The sequence below is a fragment of the Arvicanthis niloticus genome, chromosome 4, assembly GCF_011762505.2.
Source record: "Arvicanthis niloticus isolate mArvNil1 chromosome 4, mArvNil1.pat.X, whole genome shotgun sequence".
NCBI lineage: Eukaryota > Metazoa > Chordata > Mammalia > Rodentia > Muridae > Arvicanthis > Arvicanthis niloticus.
Genome location: NC_047661.1, coordinates 64,690,883 through 64,707,639, shown reverse-complemented (window position 1 = coordinate 64,707,639; position 16,757 = coordinate 64,690,883). Strand labels below are relative to the sequence as shown.

Genomic DNA, 16,757 nt, shown 5'->3' with positions numbered 1-16,757 from the left:
CTGGATGGGGTGCGAGGCTGAATATGCGTTGCAATATTCATGAACAGCAATATCTGTGCAACTTGGGAGGCTAATTTGCATGCCCAAATGGCCAAGACTTGGCACAGGCCAGGGACAGTGAATTGATGGGCATTTTTTCCAGTGGAGAAGAGTGTTGGGACAGGGAAATACCAAGAGGTTTTGAAACCCAAACAAGCAGCCGAGGTGATGATTTTCCTTTGCATTTTTTATGAGTTGAACACAGAGCCATCGATCTGGGGCAGGCTGTAAAAAATGGCAGGGAAGGTGGCCCTGCCTCAGATGCAGCATGAGTGTGGAGGGCAGCAATTTAGACTATGGCAAAGAAGGGATGGGGAAGGGAAGAGGGAAGAAACAAGAAAGAGGATATAAGTGGAAGTTTCATCTGGCCAATGCCCAAACCTGCTCTACCCCGTCAACACAAAACGTCCTGCTTGGGCTCAAAAATCCATTGTGAATCTTTTCAAACCCACTGGTTTCTTTTTAAAGAACAAGACTGTATCTGACTACCTGGAGAAGAAAGGCTGGATAAGTGAGGGAACTGGACAGCCAGAAGCTGGTTGAGCGGAAACTGCTTCCCCAGTGAGGTTCACAGGTGTTTGAATTTGTTGATTAGCTAATAAATCTCAAGACAGTGAAACACATTAGCACAGTTTGGACTAAGTCTAAAGTGTCCCAATGGTCTGTAGTGTTGAATGTGAAGTCTTGAAGGGGTTGTGCCTAGAGGTAGGAAGTTGTAGTGGGAGATGCCTGCGGCTCAGCTCCAGCTAGCTCCCTGGCCTCAGCCAAGTTTCCACTCTATGTTCCCGCTCTAACCATGGCACCGGCCAGACCCAGACCCACGAGACTTTGTGGGGGCTGTTGCCTCTGATGGTCAGCTCCATGGACTCTATGGCTCTAAGCATGGTTCTTGGGCCAACTCTGCCACCCTCATAGTGCTCAGCTCAACCTCAGACAATAACCGCCATCCTCGATGTACTCTGTAGAAATAAGACTTTTTTTTTTTTTTTTTTTTTTTTTTTTTTTTTTTTTTTTTTTTTTTTTTTTGAGACAGGGTTTCTCTGTGTAGCCCTGGCTGTCCTGGAACTCACTCTGTAGACCAGGCAGGCCTCGAACTCAGAAATCCACCTGCCTCTGCCTCCCAAGTGCTGGGATTAAAGGCATGCGCCACCACTGCCCGGCCAAACTAAGACTCTTAATGCTTAAGATTATCCAATAGATTTATATATTAGCAAATACTCAATATACAAGATGCTCACACACTTAGAATTGTAAACCTAGTTACCTAACCTTGATATAAATAACTGCTAGAGACACGAGGGTAACACCTCCTTCCATCTTTTCTCTCCTCCTCCTTCTCCTTTTTTCCTTTCTCCTTCCTTCCTCCTCCCAACTCCTAGCTCCACCTACCTCTTCTACTGTCCAATCACAGAGCTCCACTGCAAATACAGTGGGCAGGAAAGGTTCCTGCAACAGGAAGGTAGGTCCTTTAGAAGAGGAAGTTGAATCTTTTGAAGGGGATTGTGGGATCTTGGTCATGTTCTTTTCTGTTTCCTAGGTGAGCAGCTTCTCTACCACAGGCTCAAAAAGCCACAGGGATAACAAATCATGCGCTGAAACTATGAGCTGAATAAGTCTTTCCTTCTTTTGTTTATCTAAAGTATTTTGTCACAGTGGTGGAAAGCTGATTAACACAGCCCATTTTAATAAGCAGCACACTCAGCTGTGCACAGGGACAACCACCCTGTGGGTACGTGAAGTGAGTGGGGTATAATTCCAAACTGTCAGCTATCGCCACCTCTTTAGGAATTTGAATTATAGACGGCAGCCTCATGAACAGACTCATGCCCTGTCTAGATCAACTTGTGTTATTTTTCTGTATGGCTCTGCCAGTGGTGACAGCCCAATAAAGATATTATTTTCTTTCTCATTGTGATGTATGCGGGAACTCCCCTGGTGTACATATTATGTATGCTTCCAAACTCCTCTGTACTAACAAAATTAAAAGGATAAGATTCCTGACATGGGGAGCACCATTTCCTGTACTTCTCACTTAAGGAGTGGGAAGGACTAACTTCTCATTTACAGAGTGGGGAGGACTATTTTTCCATTTTCTATCCCACAGGATGACTAACTTGCTTGCATCCAGCCATCCAGTGAAACATCATAGTTTTTTCATGTTCCAGTTTGTGTGTTGGGTCAAGGGCTCAAAGTCATAGAATATAGATATGGTTCTGCTTCCCAGTTGTATAGTGGCTTGAAAAGGCCACTGTGCCTTACAATTACCTAGGGAACGTCTTTGAAAGTTCAGATGCCCAAGCTTGTTCTTGGGGAATTTGATGAAACTAACTGGTACCCTTGGGTGTTAGAATGATGGGCTGTTGGTATCAAGAAAGGGTAGTGTGATAATCCAGTGACTGGTTACAGGGCATACAGGTCCTCAAGAATTTGAACATGGATTGATACGGGCTGTCAATATGTCCTAGAGGCATTCTGTCACAACAGAAACACCCAGAAATACAAAGACACATAAGCAAGGATTGCCCCAACATGAAAATTCCAGAGTCCCTTTGCCTGATTATTATTCCATTTTGTCTAATTGCATTTTAAAATGCTCAGTGGGAGAAAAAAAATGCCAAGGCTTTTAATAAATTGAAGGCAGGTCTGCTTTTTAACCTGCAGCAGGTTTTTCAAGAGTCCTGCTGTGTCCGGCTGCTCCAAGGCCTCGGCTCTTTGCAGATGAAGGTAATTAGACCACACTTGCCTCTGGAGTTGAGGGCAGCAGAGGCGTCTGGTTGCATGGTAAGTTCTAACTCCCTGGGAGGACACTGGTCATTACGAAGGATACCTCGTGATTCAGACACTACTTTCTTTTCAGACAACAAGAATGTGCAGTAATTCACGGCTTAGGGAACAACAGCGTGCAGATTTTCTGAGCGCTGAGGCAGCCTCTATGATGCACCATGATCAGAACCACTTGGATGTCCAGCAAAGCAGGATTTAGGTACAGATGATCTGGACAGCTGTCTCAGCTACCCATCCATGAAGAATGCCAAGAGATTGCAGGAATAAACACAAATGTAATGCCAGTGAACTTGGGCATCAGTCCATGGCTGTTGATAGGATTGGAGAAATGAAAATTCCACCAAATGTCTTTGGTGAAGGATCCAGAAAGGTCTACAGAGTTTGGAGTCCACCTGCAGGATTCAGAAAATGACTCTGCTAACTCGCAGGGCCTCTGACAAGTTCTTTCACTCCTGTGCTTGATAAGAAAATAAGGCTTTAACGAGGCTAAGTTGTATTCGTGTGTGTGTGTGTGTGTGTGTGTGTGTGTGTAAGTGTGTAAAAGATTGAACCCAGGACCTCATGTGTGCTAAGCACTCTCACCACTGAGCTACACTCCTAAGCCACTTAATTTTTGTCAACTAGACACAAACTAGAGTCACCTGGAAGAAGGAACTTCAATGAAGGAATGGCCTGTCTAGGGGGCATTTGGCATGGAAACTTACAGGTTCTTTGGATGGTGTTATGCTGGGGAAGACATGTGAAGGAGTGTTTTCTGAAGCAGACACAGGTGAAAGGATGTTTTGCTGACATAAGCTCATGAAAGGATGCATGTGTTGGTTCACTTTACATTGCATTGCTGAGCTCCTTTTGTTGTGACTAGAGAGAAACATACCAAAAAACCTTCTGGTGGTGCTCTGGTGGCTATAGTCCCTTCTGAGGACTCGGGCCAATTGGCAGAGTGATGTGAGTTAATACAGACTCACGTTGAGTTTTGCTAAGACAGACTCACATGGTGAGGCAAGACCCGTGGGAGGACACGTGATGTTTGAGGAGTGTATAACCAGGACCACGTGAACAATGAGGAGGCTTGCACAGCTAGCTTTGTCTTTGCTGATCTTCACTGATGTCGGAGAACTTCTCCTGGTGTCCCTGCTGGTCTTGGTCACTCCTGCTGACTCATGCCAATTCAGTGGAGGCCTGGCTGTTTCTGTTAGGTGGTGTCACCACTCCTGATTCATGTTTGCTATCCCAACACTACTGGACTAATGGCATTTTTGTGAAACGTGTGTGAGTGGATTGAGGTCTTGCTGCTGCTTTTCTGTGAACTGAACTGCTGATTTCCTGACAGCACAAACTGGATTTGCTCCAAAGAACAATTTCTAAACAAGTCCACATTCCCCATATCCTAATAATCTTTCTTTTCCACTACCTCTGGTGAGCAGTGGGCTAGAAGAGAGGTTAAAACTTTTAAGAACCATTATTAAAAATGGGGTTTGAAAAAATCAGAGTTACAGTTATTTTATTTTCTTTCTTTTTTAAAAAGGTTATTTTCATTGTATGTGTATGAGTGTTTTGCTTGCATTTATGTATATGTACCATGTGCATGTGTAGTGCCTGTGGAGGCCAGAAGGGGGCATTGGATCCTGCAGGAGGCATGGAGGTCCTTGTACACTAGCGGAACCAGAAATGTTCAACACACAGGTTTGTTCCTGCAAAAGAAAGGAAGCGTCACCTGTTATCAGCCCAGAAGACTAAGAGCCAGGGTGGTTAATAGCATAGTGGCCTTTGTGCTGTCTGTGCAGCTCCCCAGACCCTTATAGTAAGTGTGTTTTTCTCCTCCTCACCAATCTGTAGACTCCATCTTTATGGAAGGTATCACAGATACTTCACAAAGTTTCAACATAGTCACAGCTGTTCTTTAGTTAGCTTACTTTGTGCTTTATTGTGAACACAAGCTTAAGTTAATTATCACCAGGAAGTTTTCACCAAAATACTGTGCTTAAATTAAGTATGCTTAAAACTACTCCGGGTCAGATTTTCCAAGTTTGAACCAGCACTGGCTACTTCGTTGTGCAGAACAGAACTGGCTTCTTGCCCCCCCGTGGACCATTGCTCCACTGGCTGAGGTCGTCACAGAGACCCCTCCCCTCACTGGTACTTCAACCTGGTGTTTCAGAGAGTTGTGAGCCACCATGGGGGTGCTCTTGAAACGGAATTCAGGTCCTCTGCAAGAGCAGCAAATGATTTTGGCCACTGAGTCATCTCTCTCTCCAGCCCCATGAGGCATCTTCTTAATTGCTAACTGATGTGGGAGAGATCAACCCCCATGAGCCTTTTCACCCCTGGCCAGGTGGTCCTGGGTTGTATAAGAGAACAAGGCAGTGAGCAGCACTCCTCCAGGGCTCCTGACTCTGCCCCTGCTTCAGTTCCTGTCCTGATGTCCCTCAGTGACTGTGATTGGGATGTGTAAGCCAATTAAACCTTTTCCTCTCCCAAGTTGGTTTTGGTCACTGTGTGGTCACAGCAATGAAAAACCAATGGGGACACCCCACACACACACACACTCAAGTGCCAGTTAGGAAGATAAAATGGGTGGAGAGAATTCTTGGAAACCAGCTCTGCACATTGTAATGGCCATATAAGGGTTCAAGGTCCTTTATAATTTTGTTATTAGCTCTAGCAGTGGTCTGGTACTTGGCCAGGCCAGGGCTCTACCTACAGCCTGGACGGCTGGCCCCAGAGCTGGAGCTGGCAAAGCAACAATTGCATAGTAAGTGCTGCTTATGTTTAAGGAATCGATTTTCTTTTTTCTTTTCTTTTTTTTTTTTTTTAAATGTAAGCTCTTCAAATTACCTCTAAATCAGTGGTTCTCAACCTTCCTAATGCTGGCACCCTTTAACACAGTTCCTCATGTTGTAGTGACCCTCGACCATTAAATTATTTCATTGCTACTTTATAACTGCAATTTTGCTACGGTTATGAATTGTAACCCCTGTAAAAAAGGCATTCGACCCCCCAAACGGGTTGTGACCCACAGGTTGAGAACAGGGATAAAGGATTTAGAAGATATAAAAGAAATCTGAACAAAATCAAACCTGATAGAAAAGATCTGTTGGTGTTAGATTCCTCCCCCAACTCTACCTGCCCAAGCAAAATCAAACAAACAAAAAAAACTTGACCACCTCTGTTCAGTTTTTGGAACATTTTGAATAAAGCTGTATAACCATGCCCTGTGTGTGCTTCTTTTATCCTATGTGCATAGGTAGCGGGGTATCTCTAGGGGTATTGAGAAAACTGTGACTGAGAGACTATTTTAAGTCTGATGTGGTGTCATACAGCTTTGATGCCACACTTGGAAGACAGAAGCAGGTGAATTTCTCTGAGTTTGAGACTAGCCTGGTTCTCATAGCAAGTTCCAGACTAACTAAAGTTACACAGTGAGATCCTGTATACATACATACATACATACATACATACATATATAAATTAATAAACAAACAACTATTAAATAAGTCTGAATGTTAATTTTAATAAGTTAAATGTTATGTTTGGTGTTTGTAGCAAGTTTCTGATTCCAAGCATGGCGACATGATTTTTGTTACTAGAAAGCTAAGATTGCTTAGTATACCCACCAACTAGCATAAAGTGATAGCCAAGGCTATACTCCAGAGAGTTGTCAACACATCTCTACTGGCTTGCTCAGCTTGGCCTGTCAGCTGCACTGAGGCCCCTCTCCCTCCCCACCCAAACTCAAGCACAGCTGAACACCAGGCCAAAGACAGCGCAGAGAGAAGAAGCATCTGAAAGGCCTGCACCCAGACATTTAAGTGTGCCTAAGATAAACTTCTTGGGGTCAAGTTTAAACCAACACTGGCTACTTAGTAATGTTGAACAGAACTGCCTTCTTGCCTCCTATGGACCATTACTTTGCTGTCTGTGGTGGTCACAGAGACCTCCCCTCACTCCCCCATCACCAGGCAGGCGTAGGGAGGTATCCTAGTAACAGGTAAGATGTAAATGATAATAGTTGAAGCCCAGCAAAAATTCCTACCATAGAAATACTTCTATTTCTTTCTATGCTACAATATCCTATGTATTATGATATATTCATTTAAAATCTTTGATCTATTATTTACAGATGGCCAATTTCATTTTGAGTTTTGTTTTTAAATATAGATTTTTTTTTCCACATTAAAGGCAGTACATGGTTACTTCTAAGAATGTGCACAATAGACTGGAATCTAATTAGAAGAAGATTTACAAGTTCTAGGCCAGCCTGGACTACATAGCAAGATCATGTCTCAAAATAAACAAATACATAAAGTGTACAATATAGAGTTGTATAAAGACAAGAAAAATCACCTATAATCTTGCAACCCAGATACTGCGACAGATCCTCCAACATTTCTTTCTAGTCTTTCCTCTCTCTGTGCACAAATGTTTTCTTTGTCTAAACATATTTATTTGTGTGCAGGTTGAGATTGTAGCTTCTAGCCTGATTCTGTCACTTCACCTTATATTGTAAGCATGTTTTTTCCCCCTGCATTGTATCATATAGAGTCCTAGCAGAAAATACATTTTGTTTTCTGTTGGCCTCCTGAGGCACAGTTGAGGGACATAGAACGACTGGAATGAACCTGAAGTAGACATCTTGGGAAGCTTCCCGTTGCTAAACCTGAGGGTGGAGAAGGGAGCAGTAACTGGAGCCCTGGGTGGCTCAGAAGTGAGGAAAGGTAGGGTGTTATTTTTAACAAAATCTCAAACATTCAATTTTACCAGTAAAGACTCAGTAGCAGATGCTGGTGTGAAAGCCTGCTAGCTTAGAGAGACAGAGAAAGCACCCAGCTGACCTTCCTCATCCCAAAGGGCAGAGCAAGCTCTCCTTTTCCACGATGTCTCAGAAAACCTTCAAATTGTATGTCCCTCCCTTCTACTTCCTGTGTGCCTCTCTATCTGTCCTCCTGACTTCCTCTCACTCTCTATGGTTTTTTCCTGTGTTCACTCCCTGTCAACTGATTGCTTGCTCTGACTCTTGATCTATGGTTGATGTTATTTAATCATGTTTACTTGGATTAAAGGCGTGTGCTAGGGCTGAGCCACACCACAGCTAGAAGCAGGGTTTTCCAGTAAATTACACAGTCTCAGGGTTCACAGAGTGATCAAATATCCTGCACCAGTGAGTCCTTGTGAAATCCATGGCCATGAGTGGAAAAGCAGCCAGGAATGAAGAATCTGTCTGTTTTTCCCCCTCCTTTCTAGTCCCCTCATTGGAAAAACTAAAAATGGAGGTCAGAGGGTTGAGTTCTAGAGAGTGGAGGATGAATCTAGGTGGCAAAAGAGAAATTTGGACTGCGTTCCATGGACCCATGTGTTAAAAGCTTTGTCCCAGCTTAACACTATAGAAAGGTGGTAGAAACCTTTAGAGGTAAGGTCAGGTGGGGTCTAGTCATTGACATGTGAGGCAGGGGAGAAAGAGGGATGATTAAGGGAATGTGCAAATGGAAGGGAGCCCCTTACTCTGGGAGTATGCTTGAAGACTCTCTGAGAGTCGAGCATTCCGGCACAACTAGCATCTGTTGTAAGTGTGCTGACATAGAGACCACATTTCTTTCTTAAAGAGATATTTTAAAATAAGAACGTTAAAATAGCAATGAACCATGCATAAGGCTGTTGTACATATGACCTTGAGTTTAGCCTTCTATCCTTCCTATGTATCTCCTGAGAATCTCACAAACAAAATTATTGAGTTTTGATTATGAATTAAACATCTTCACTTCCTGGAGCCATCCTTGGGTGATACATTATCAACTGTAACCCCAGTGCATTCAAGAACCAGCCTAAAATCACATTTAAATTCTTTGGTAACCCATCTCTGTTATTGGTGGTCTGAGGTCAGTATGGGGTTGGGTGTTTCCAAGTTCTCAGCCTCTTCCCCAGAGAACTGAAAATAAGGGCTACACAGATTAACAAAAGGAGCAAGAGAACTTTGTTTGAAGTACAGACCAAAGAGGGAAGTACTGTCAAGATTGACAGCAAGCCACATGAATGAAGGTACCCAAGACCCTAGGTCTTTTATGCAATCTAAGGCAGGAGGAGCTGTGGTAAGAGAGTCATCTAGTTTGATTGATGGATTAATTTATGTATCCATTTTTCTGTAACTGTCCCTCCCCATAATGTATCTCATTCTAACCACATGTATGCCCAACTATACATGCATAGGCATAAGGTGGTTAAAGCAGGGGCTCACTTAAATAGGCTGGTAGGCCCTTTAATTCTTTAGCATTTAGGACACATCGTGGATACTCCGGAATAGATTTTGATCATTTTAGAGAAACTTAGGGGACTGTTCAGAGAGAGGTATATGTAGCCTAATGCATGTAAGGTTCAAAGAGGTTCTGAACTTGCTAGGTGTTTTATTGGGAGGGGGTGTATGTGCATAATATGTGCAGGTAAAGGAACTAGACTGTTAGGTACATTACTATAAGAAAGAAAGAGGGTGTGCACAGCTAAAACCAATAGACTCCCACGTCCCTAAACAGCTCCTCTACTTGCCTGCCTCACAATTTCAGAACACAGCAAAGTTACATAAATAAATGGCTATTGTAAAGATAACTACCTAAGCACAGCCCTCTCACGGGTGTGGCCTATCCTTTCCCCTCCCCCAGCTTCAATATGCATTGAATTCTCTCTAATATCTGCTACTCTGCTTCATAGCCATTCGTCCTGAAATTGTTTTCTTCGGTGGAGCCATTAATTCAGTCCTCACCTGAGTGGAGGTAGCTTAGGTTTTCTGTTGCTATGATAAAACACCATGACCAAGAGTAACTTGGGGAGGAAAGGGGTTTCTTCAGCTTTTTGTTGTAGTCTATCAGGGAAGTCAGGGCAGGAACCTGGAGGCAGGAAGGGAAGCAGAAGCCACGGAGGAACACTGCATAACAACTTGCTCCTCATGGCTTCCTCAGAATGTTTTTTTATACCACCCAGGGCAACCTGCCCAGGCTTGGTACCTCCCACGGTGGGGGGGGGGGGGGGTGCTTTCCTACATCAATCACTACTCAAGAAAGTTCCCCAAAGGCTCGGTATAGGCCAATCCTGTGAAGGCATTTTCTCAGTTGGGGGTGGGGGGAGTCTCTCCTTTTAGATGACTACAGCTTGTGTCAAATTGACAAAAGCCAAGCTAGCACAGGAGTCTGAGAAGAACCCCTTATACTGTTGCTGTTGTGGATTTGGTCTAACGCTGCTTATATTATGTTAATTTGATCCCCAAAATCACACAAGAATCTGCACGTCCCCAGTAAGATGCTAAGGGACCCTTCCCCTAGTTGGCTTTAGGTAAAGTTGCCAGTGGCTAATGGCTGGACAGGGAGACCGAGGCCGGACTTTAGGGTTCCTGGGCAAGAGACTGAAGAGGAACAGGAAGAGATAGACACCATGCTGGAAAAGGAGAGAAGGCCACACCTCAGAGGTGCTGGATAGAGAACATAGCTGTCACATAGGTGCTAGGGAATTCTGTCCGAGAGGGTTGCAGGTCTGGGCTCAGGGCAGCCAAGATGGAATATAGGTTATATTTATTTTTATATTTATTTTTATATTATATTTATTTTTATATTATATTTATATAGGTTTATAAGTAAGAAAAACTCAGGAATATCGGAGGGGAGAGTGTTAGCCACATGAAGATTTGGAAGTGGCCCAACCACTGAGCTGTTTAAGGCATATTAAAATATAAGGCTGTGTGTGTGTGTGTGTGTGTGTGTGTGTGTGTGTGTGTGTGTGTTTCATTCGAGAACCCAGAACGTTGGGGCAGGTAACAAGGAGCTCCACCGGCACCACAGGGTCAATCTGAGTAGGATTATTTGGGACTGCAACAGTTGCAGCCTGTCTTTCTGGCCCATGCCCACAGCTACTCTCACCCACCCTTGAAGAGGATTGTGGGACCCTGGCCTCATCATGCTCCCCACTTTCCCTCATCTTAAGCACAAGGTGAATGGGTTTGCTCTATCACTGGCTCTGGCTGTGATGTGCCATCCACAGGCAAAGCAACAGGGCCAGTCAATCATGACTCAAAATCTCTGATATCACAAACCAAAGAATTGTTATAGATTGATTTTCTTAAGTCTACATTACAGTCACAGAAAGCTGTGCCACACATATCAAGCATCCTTTAAGTGTAAAAACACACGCACACACACACACACACACAGAGAGAGAGAGAGAGAGAGAGAGAGAGAGAGAGAGAGAGAGAGATGACTGCCTAGTGTTGTCATAAATTATTTAACCAAGAGCCTGTGGATTGTTTCTTTATTTTCTTTACTATTATAACTAGCGCTGAAATAAATATTCTTATACAAACACTTTTGGCTATGTCTCTGATTATTTTCTAAAAACATTTCCCAGGGTTGGCATTATCGGGTCAAGGGAATCTACATTTTAAGTTTTTCATCCATAGCCCCAAATAGCCCTCTAAAATTATACTGTACCAACTTAAATGCTTGCAAATGAGGACCATGGAAGAACCAACCTGGGAAGGCTGTGGAAGTTATTCCAAAGAGCAAACATGGCCACTAGTACTGGGGGAGACCCTGGAAAGAAGAACTAGCCAGCACTCCAGGCTGGTCAGAGACACGAAGGGTGGGAGTCACACCTCCTAAGCTGTGAGAACTGATCTGTTGTCTAGAGAGAAGGAGTTTCAGAGTCAGTTTACTTTAGGGTCATCTGACAAAGGGAAGTGAGGTCAAGGCCTCCAGGGTGGGGAGTTCGTGTTTCACCTGGCCTTCTTGACCTAAGGCCAAGTATGAGGGAAGCATCATGGAATGGTCACTTAAGGCCTCTATGGGCCATTTCCTTGGGAGATTGTTCCAACCAATCAAGTGAGGTGCATGGCAGGACAGAAAAGAATGGAAAAGTTGGGGTACCAATATGAGAGAAAGAAGTGGAAAGGGAGGAAGAAGACAAGAAAGAAAAGGAATAACATTGAAGAGGTAGGATTAGAGGAACATAGAACCAGGGCCCGTGGAGTTTCCTTCCAACCGGAGAAGTCCCTGTCCCTAGCTCTAATGACCAGGAACAGGGAGTAAGTGCAAGAAATAAACAAATGCCAGAGACCAACTTCTCCCCCATGGGCCAAGGAAAATAGCCAAAAGTTCAAGGATCCCACCATATAAACAAAACCAGGACCAAATGGTGAACGGTTGCCGACCTGCATTTGTACCTTGGCAGAAATGTAACATGAATACCTGCCTAGTAGTTCATAAATTCAATACAAGGAAATGATAGGCAAAGTCCAAGAGGACATAGGATATAGATTTTCAATTGATTATTGATTGATAAGAACAGTCATATTAGTGACAGCTCACTTCCAGCCCTCCCTCTGCTCCTGTGGTGCTAAGGCTCCTACTGACACTAAATAACCTCCTGACATATGCATGCAGCTCATATTGGGTGTCAAGAGATGGCTAGGGTGACCTACTCTGTCCTCTAGGGCCCCGGTCCTAACCTTGCCCTCTATGAGCTTGTTCTCATTCTGCCTCCAACTGTAAATGATGGGCCTATGGCCAGCTGCCTGTTCTGTATCTTTTCATTAACACACATTTGTGATCCAAAGTGCCCTCACACCCATGGTGCTGGCACGCAGTAATCAAAACTTGGGCAGAGTCCTGGAAAGTAGAAGACAAAAAGCAGTAGCTTTATTTTTATTGTTGTCTCTGGATCTTTCAACTTGGGGTTCCATCGGCCTGGAAGGCTTCTCCAAGCTTCATCACTCCAGGCTCTCCCCAGTGCTGCCTTCTCAGGGTGATCTTCCTGGCTCACCATGTCTGAATGAAATGAGCTCTTTGACCCTGTACTCCCATTAGATCTCTCTCTTGCTATCCTCTGTTACCCTCTGGTGTGTGTGTGTGTGTGTGTGTGTATGTCTTATCCACTGACATCTTTACTCTCTGCTTCCCCCATCACAAGAGAGGTGTTCTGAGTCCAGTATGCCCTGTTTGTTTCCTGGGTCTGGTTGAGCCCATTCCTCAGGTCCTATCAGTTAGCTGTTCTATATTTACAAGGTTCCAAGCTCCAGCATGCAGCTTGACTTAAGTAAAAGGTAAATCCCCATATGAGGGACCCAGGGGAGGGCCAGGCAGAGAGGCTGGAGAACCAGCCAGGGGTTAGGAAGCACTCTGGAAACAGTAGGCCACTGAGCTGTCCCCAGACCCTGGTCATCATGGGAAGAAGTGATAGTGTGACAAGATACCCCTGTGCTGGACACTCTATGCTCTCCCTATGCTGGACACTCAATGCTCTCCTGGAAGCTTTCAATAACTCAATAATTTATAAACTACGCCAACTGCTTTCTGCCTCTTCTGCAATATTCATTGTCCCTGGGGATGAACTGAGGCTGAGTCACCGGTCCACATCCCACTTTCCCAGTCAGCTTTCCCTTCTGTAGGGGGAAGGAGCGTTGAGAACTTTAAAACTATACAGATGGGAAATTCCTCCAGAATTGCCGAAGGACTGGGTGCTGGAAACAAACACTGTCTGTGAGCAGCTAACCGATGCATCACTGGAAGCCGCCCCATCCCCAGACACTGATGCAGGCTCTGTAAAATGATCTGACAGCAGGTAACATCTACTCACCTCAATGGACTCTGGACAGTCACTCCTCTGCCAGGCCTGGTCACAGCCAGTACACATTCTTAAATCACACACAGGCAAAAGTAGCCAACACCTGGAGGTCCAGTTGTCAAAGGTGACTGATGGAGAGGCCTGGGATGGTGGTTCATGAGGGTCACCTGTGAGAAGTTCATGTGGTGGGAGTGGAGGGATTTCCACAGGAGCCAGGAGGCAGTCAAGGCCCAGATTTCCACTGGGAGGCGGTCACCCGGAGGGGCTCTGCCTTCCTAACCAGAATAACCAGCTGCTTTCCTGAACACTGTCACAGTGCTTATGGGATTTGTTTCTCTTTGGCAGCCTCTCCTGAGGAGAGATCAATGAGCCCGAGTCTGCCTTCAAAAGGACAGGCTCTTTTTTCTTCTGAGAAACAGAAAAGAGATGCTGATACATTCTTCATGCTCCTCCTATCAAGGTTGTAGAGAACTAATGTTTTCTTCAACAGTCACCCTAGGGTAGTCCCTAAAATAAGGTGCAGGGAGATCCAGAAAACACCACAACCCATTTGTGGGCCTTAGTGAAAGAGAAGTCAAGTTTGTGACATTAACAAGCATGTCATTATACAAATGCAGCCAGTTCCTCACCTGCTGCTCTGAGGAGTTGCTGGCATTTCTGGCTGCCACAGAAAACAGGTGAACTCTGACAGAGAGCACCTGCCTGGCCTTTGGCCCCTTGCAGCATCCATAGCCTAGTTCCAGGATGCCAGACCAAAGACCCTTAAGCCAACCTCAAAGGAGGATCCTCCGCCCCATTTTTTTTTTTAAGCTTTCAGGAAACAGGCCTGCCTACTCTTCTTCCCCACCACCCACTCTTCTCTGTGCAGGCTTCTGGTTCCACCCACCTCTGTCCCGAGGGAGCCTCAGGAAAGAGCCCAGGGGCCTCCTCAGCCACCTCAGCATGTGACAGGAATCTATCCTCCCTCAGCTTCCTGGCAGGAAGCTCTTAGTGGCAGTTTCTCTCTTTTTGAGTTGTCCACCTCTCTCTCTGGCAATCTGCTCTCAGCTCCCCTCCCTTCCACATTGCCTCACTCTGTCTCCTCATTTCTGAGGCCTCCAGGAAGAGATCCTCACAGCCAACTCGACACCATCAGCCCTGACCCTCACTTCCCAGGGGCATCTTGACTCCAGGTCTCTTTTGAGCGGCTCCCTCTCTGTTCCTCCTCCATGCTCCACTTTCAGCGTTGTCCCTGGTAGAACTGTTGGCCTTATTTTTCAAATCCAACCAATTGGCAAATCTTTGCAACACCACCCTGTTTTCATTCTTATCAAGTGTACAATATCTGCTCTTCCAGACCGTTGCTACCCCCTACCTGGTATGCACATCACCCCACACTCTATGTTCTATAGTCTTTTGAGGGGACTCTCAGAGTTTGCTTGGGAGACACTAATTTATCACTCCCTTGTTCTAAAACCTGCAATGACTCCCCTGACTGATAAATTTCCTGCTGCTGAGCAGGGAATTTAAACTCTTGGTAATCAAAGGTTCTCATTTATGTTGTCTCTCTAGAGCTGTTCCTCGGTGTCATTTAAATCCCCACTCATCTCCCAATAGTCATGTCTGCCCTCTGTAGGCTTTTGCCAAACAGGAAGTTCCTCTTATTTGCATCTACCAGCATCCTGCCTTTTCTTCAAGGCTCATCTTCCACTTCTACCTGGAAGCCTTCCCGGGTTTTCCTAACCAGGTTCCCTTTCCCTGGTTCACTAGGTTTCTCTAGCCATGCCCACTGTATACTGACTCACCACATCTGTTACTAGAGCTGGGAAACACCAGTTCAAAGCAGATACTCAGAAGCTAAGGAAATGTGTTTTCTTCACACCAGGAGCCCAGATCAGGGTCGAGATCAAGACCTACTCCTTGATCAACTTGAACCATTGCTGGAGAGATTTTAATTAATCGTATGGAAAATATTCAAGGGGCTTAGGAAAGCTGGGGAAGGGGGGGGGGAAGGCCGGAGGCTAGGAAGCTGGGGGAGGAAGCCAGAAGCTAGGCAGGCCGGCTGCTGTAAGCAAGGCTTTCTTCCTGTAACTGTATCCCCAGGGACTGCAGGTACCTCTGCTTAATCTCTCTCTCTCTCTCTCTCTCTCTCTCTCTCTCTCTCTCTCTCTCTCTGGTCACTCAGGATATGATTACTGGCATTACATGCAAGCACATGTTTCTGTTCCATTAGTCTGAGCGAGGCTGAGAAACTGAAAAGGGGGCCACAAGGGTATTGCTGTGATTGCTGGCTCTGTTGGTCTAGTTACCACCTCAAAGAGGAGTGAGGTGGAGGAGAGGAAGGATCCAGCAGATGGGCCAGGGGGGAGGCCTTACAGAAGCAGAGATGAGAAAAACACAGCACCGTCCTGGAGGCAGGGGGCTTGTTCCCTTAAACTGTTATAAAATGATGGAGGGTGGAGGTGGGGTGCACACGGGTCCTGGACCCACGTAGGCACCCACCCACAAAGCAACCCTGAGGCTCAGGCTTCTCCACCACAGGGGGTTGGCCATCAGCCTGACAACCCTGGTGAGCACTGTTGCTCCGGTATACAGTAGCCCACGCAGCATAAATCTGTCTCCCACGCAGGAACAGCCTGAACGGGAGGCTACAGCCCGGTAATGAAGATGTGAACCGCTGAAATGCCGTGTCAGATGGCGGCGGTGACATCTGAAAGCCGTAATTTGCTGCTCGGCATATTTTTGTTCCAGGTACCAGAGCCTGCACAAACGCTGTCGTGTCTCTCCAAGGCAGCCGCTGTGCTCTCCAGCCTGGCTCTGGGCCAGGTGGTCTTGGCCTTGCCAACAGGTTCCTTTGGTGGAGAGCACGGAAAGCCTTTGCTTGGATCCTCTGACCATGCAGAAACTGGGGAATAGCATGAGATTAAAAGCGCGTCTTATTCCCCAAAGTGCAGGGCTCTTGAACCGTTCATATCCCCTCACCCCAATCCAAGTGACCAGGCTGACTTCTTAAAGGGTGACTTATAAGGGGTCAAAATAATTTTAGCCATGCCAGGGCTGGAGGGCTCTTAAAAAGGAAAGATTGCTACAAGCAAGGCACAGAAGCACAGATCTGTTGCTCAGGGCGGCTTGCTTTCAATCAGAGACGTCTCCACCCTTTCTTTCTCTCCTGGTTGATAACTTCCCAGAACCTCAACCAGGCAGACAAGCAATTTCTGTGAGTACAGGCCTTCCAATGAAAGGTTGAGCCCTCACTGGCTACCTAGCACTTCGGTGGAAACAGTGCCCCAGTTCAAGCCTCTGTAGGTAAGAGGGGTCCCCACAAGCACACCCCCACTATGCTTAAACTGCAGAACAGGGAG

General features: G+C 45.6%; 1 long non-coding RNA gene across 3 annotated transcripts in view; it reads right to left on the bottom strand.

The window, feature by feature from the left end:
* The window catches only part of LOC143442021 (uncharacterized), an 84,468-nt gene extending 70,750 nt beyond the window's left edge, over positions 1-13,718 (bottom strand). For all 3 annotated transcript variants that reach the window (XR_013109894.1, XR_013109893.1, XR_013109892.1), the window contains exon 1: positions 13,429-13,718. This is a non-coding gene — a long non-coding RNA (uncharacterized LOC143442021). The remainder of the gene's footprint in view (positions 1-13,428) is intronic.
* Between the last annotated feature and the right edge of the window lie 3,039 nt (positions 13,719-16,757).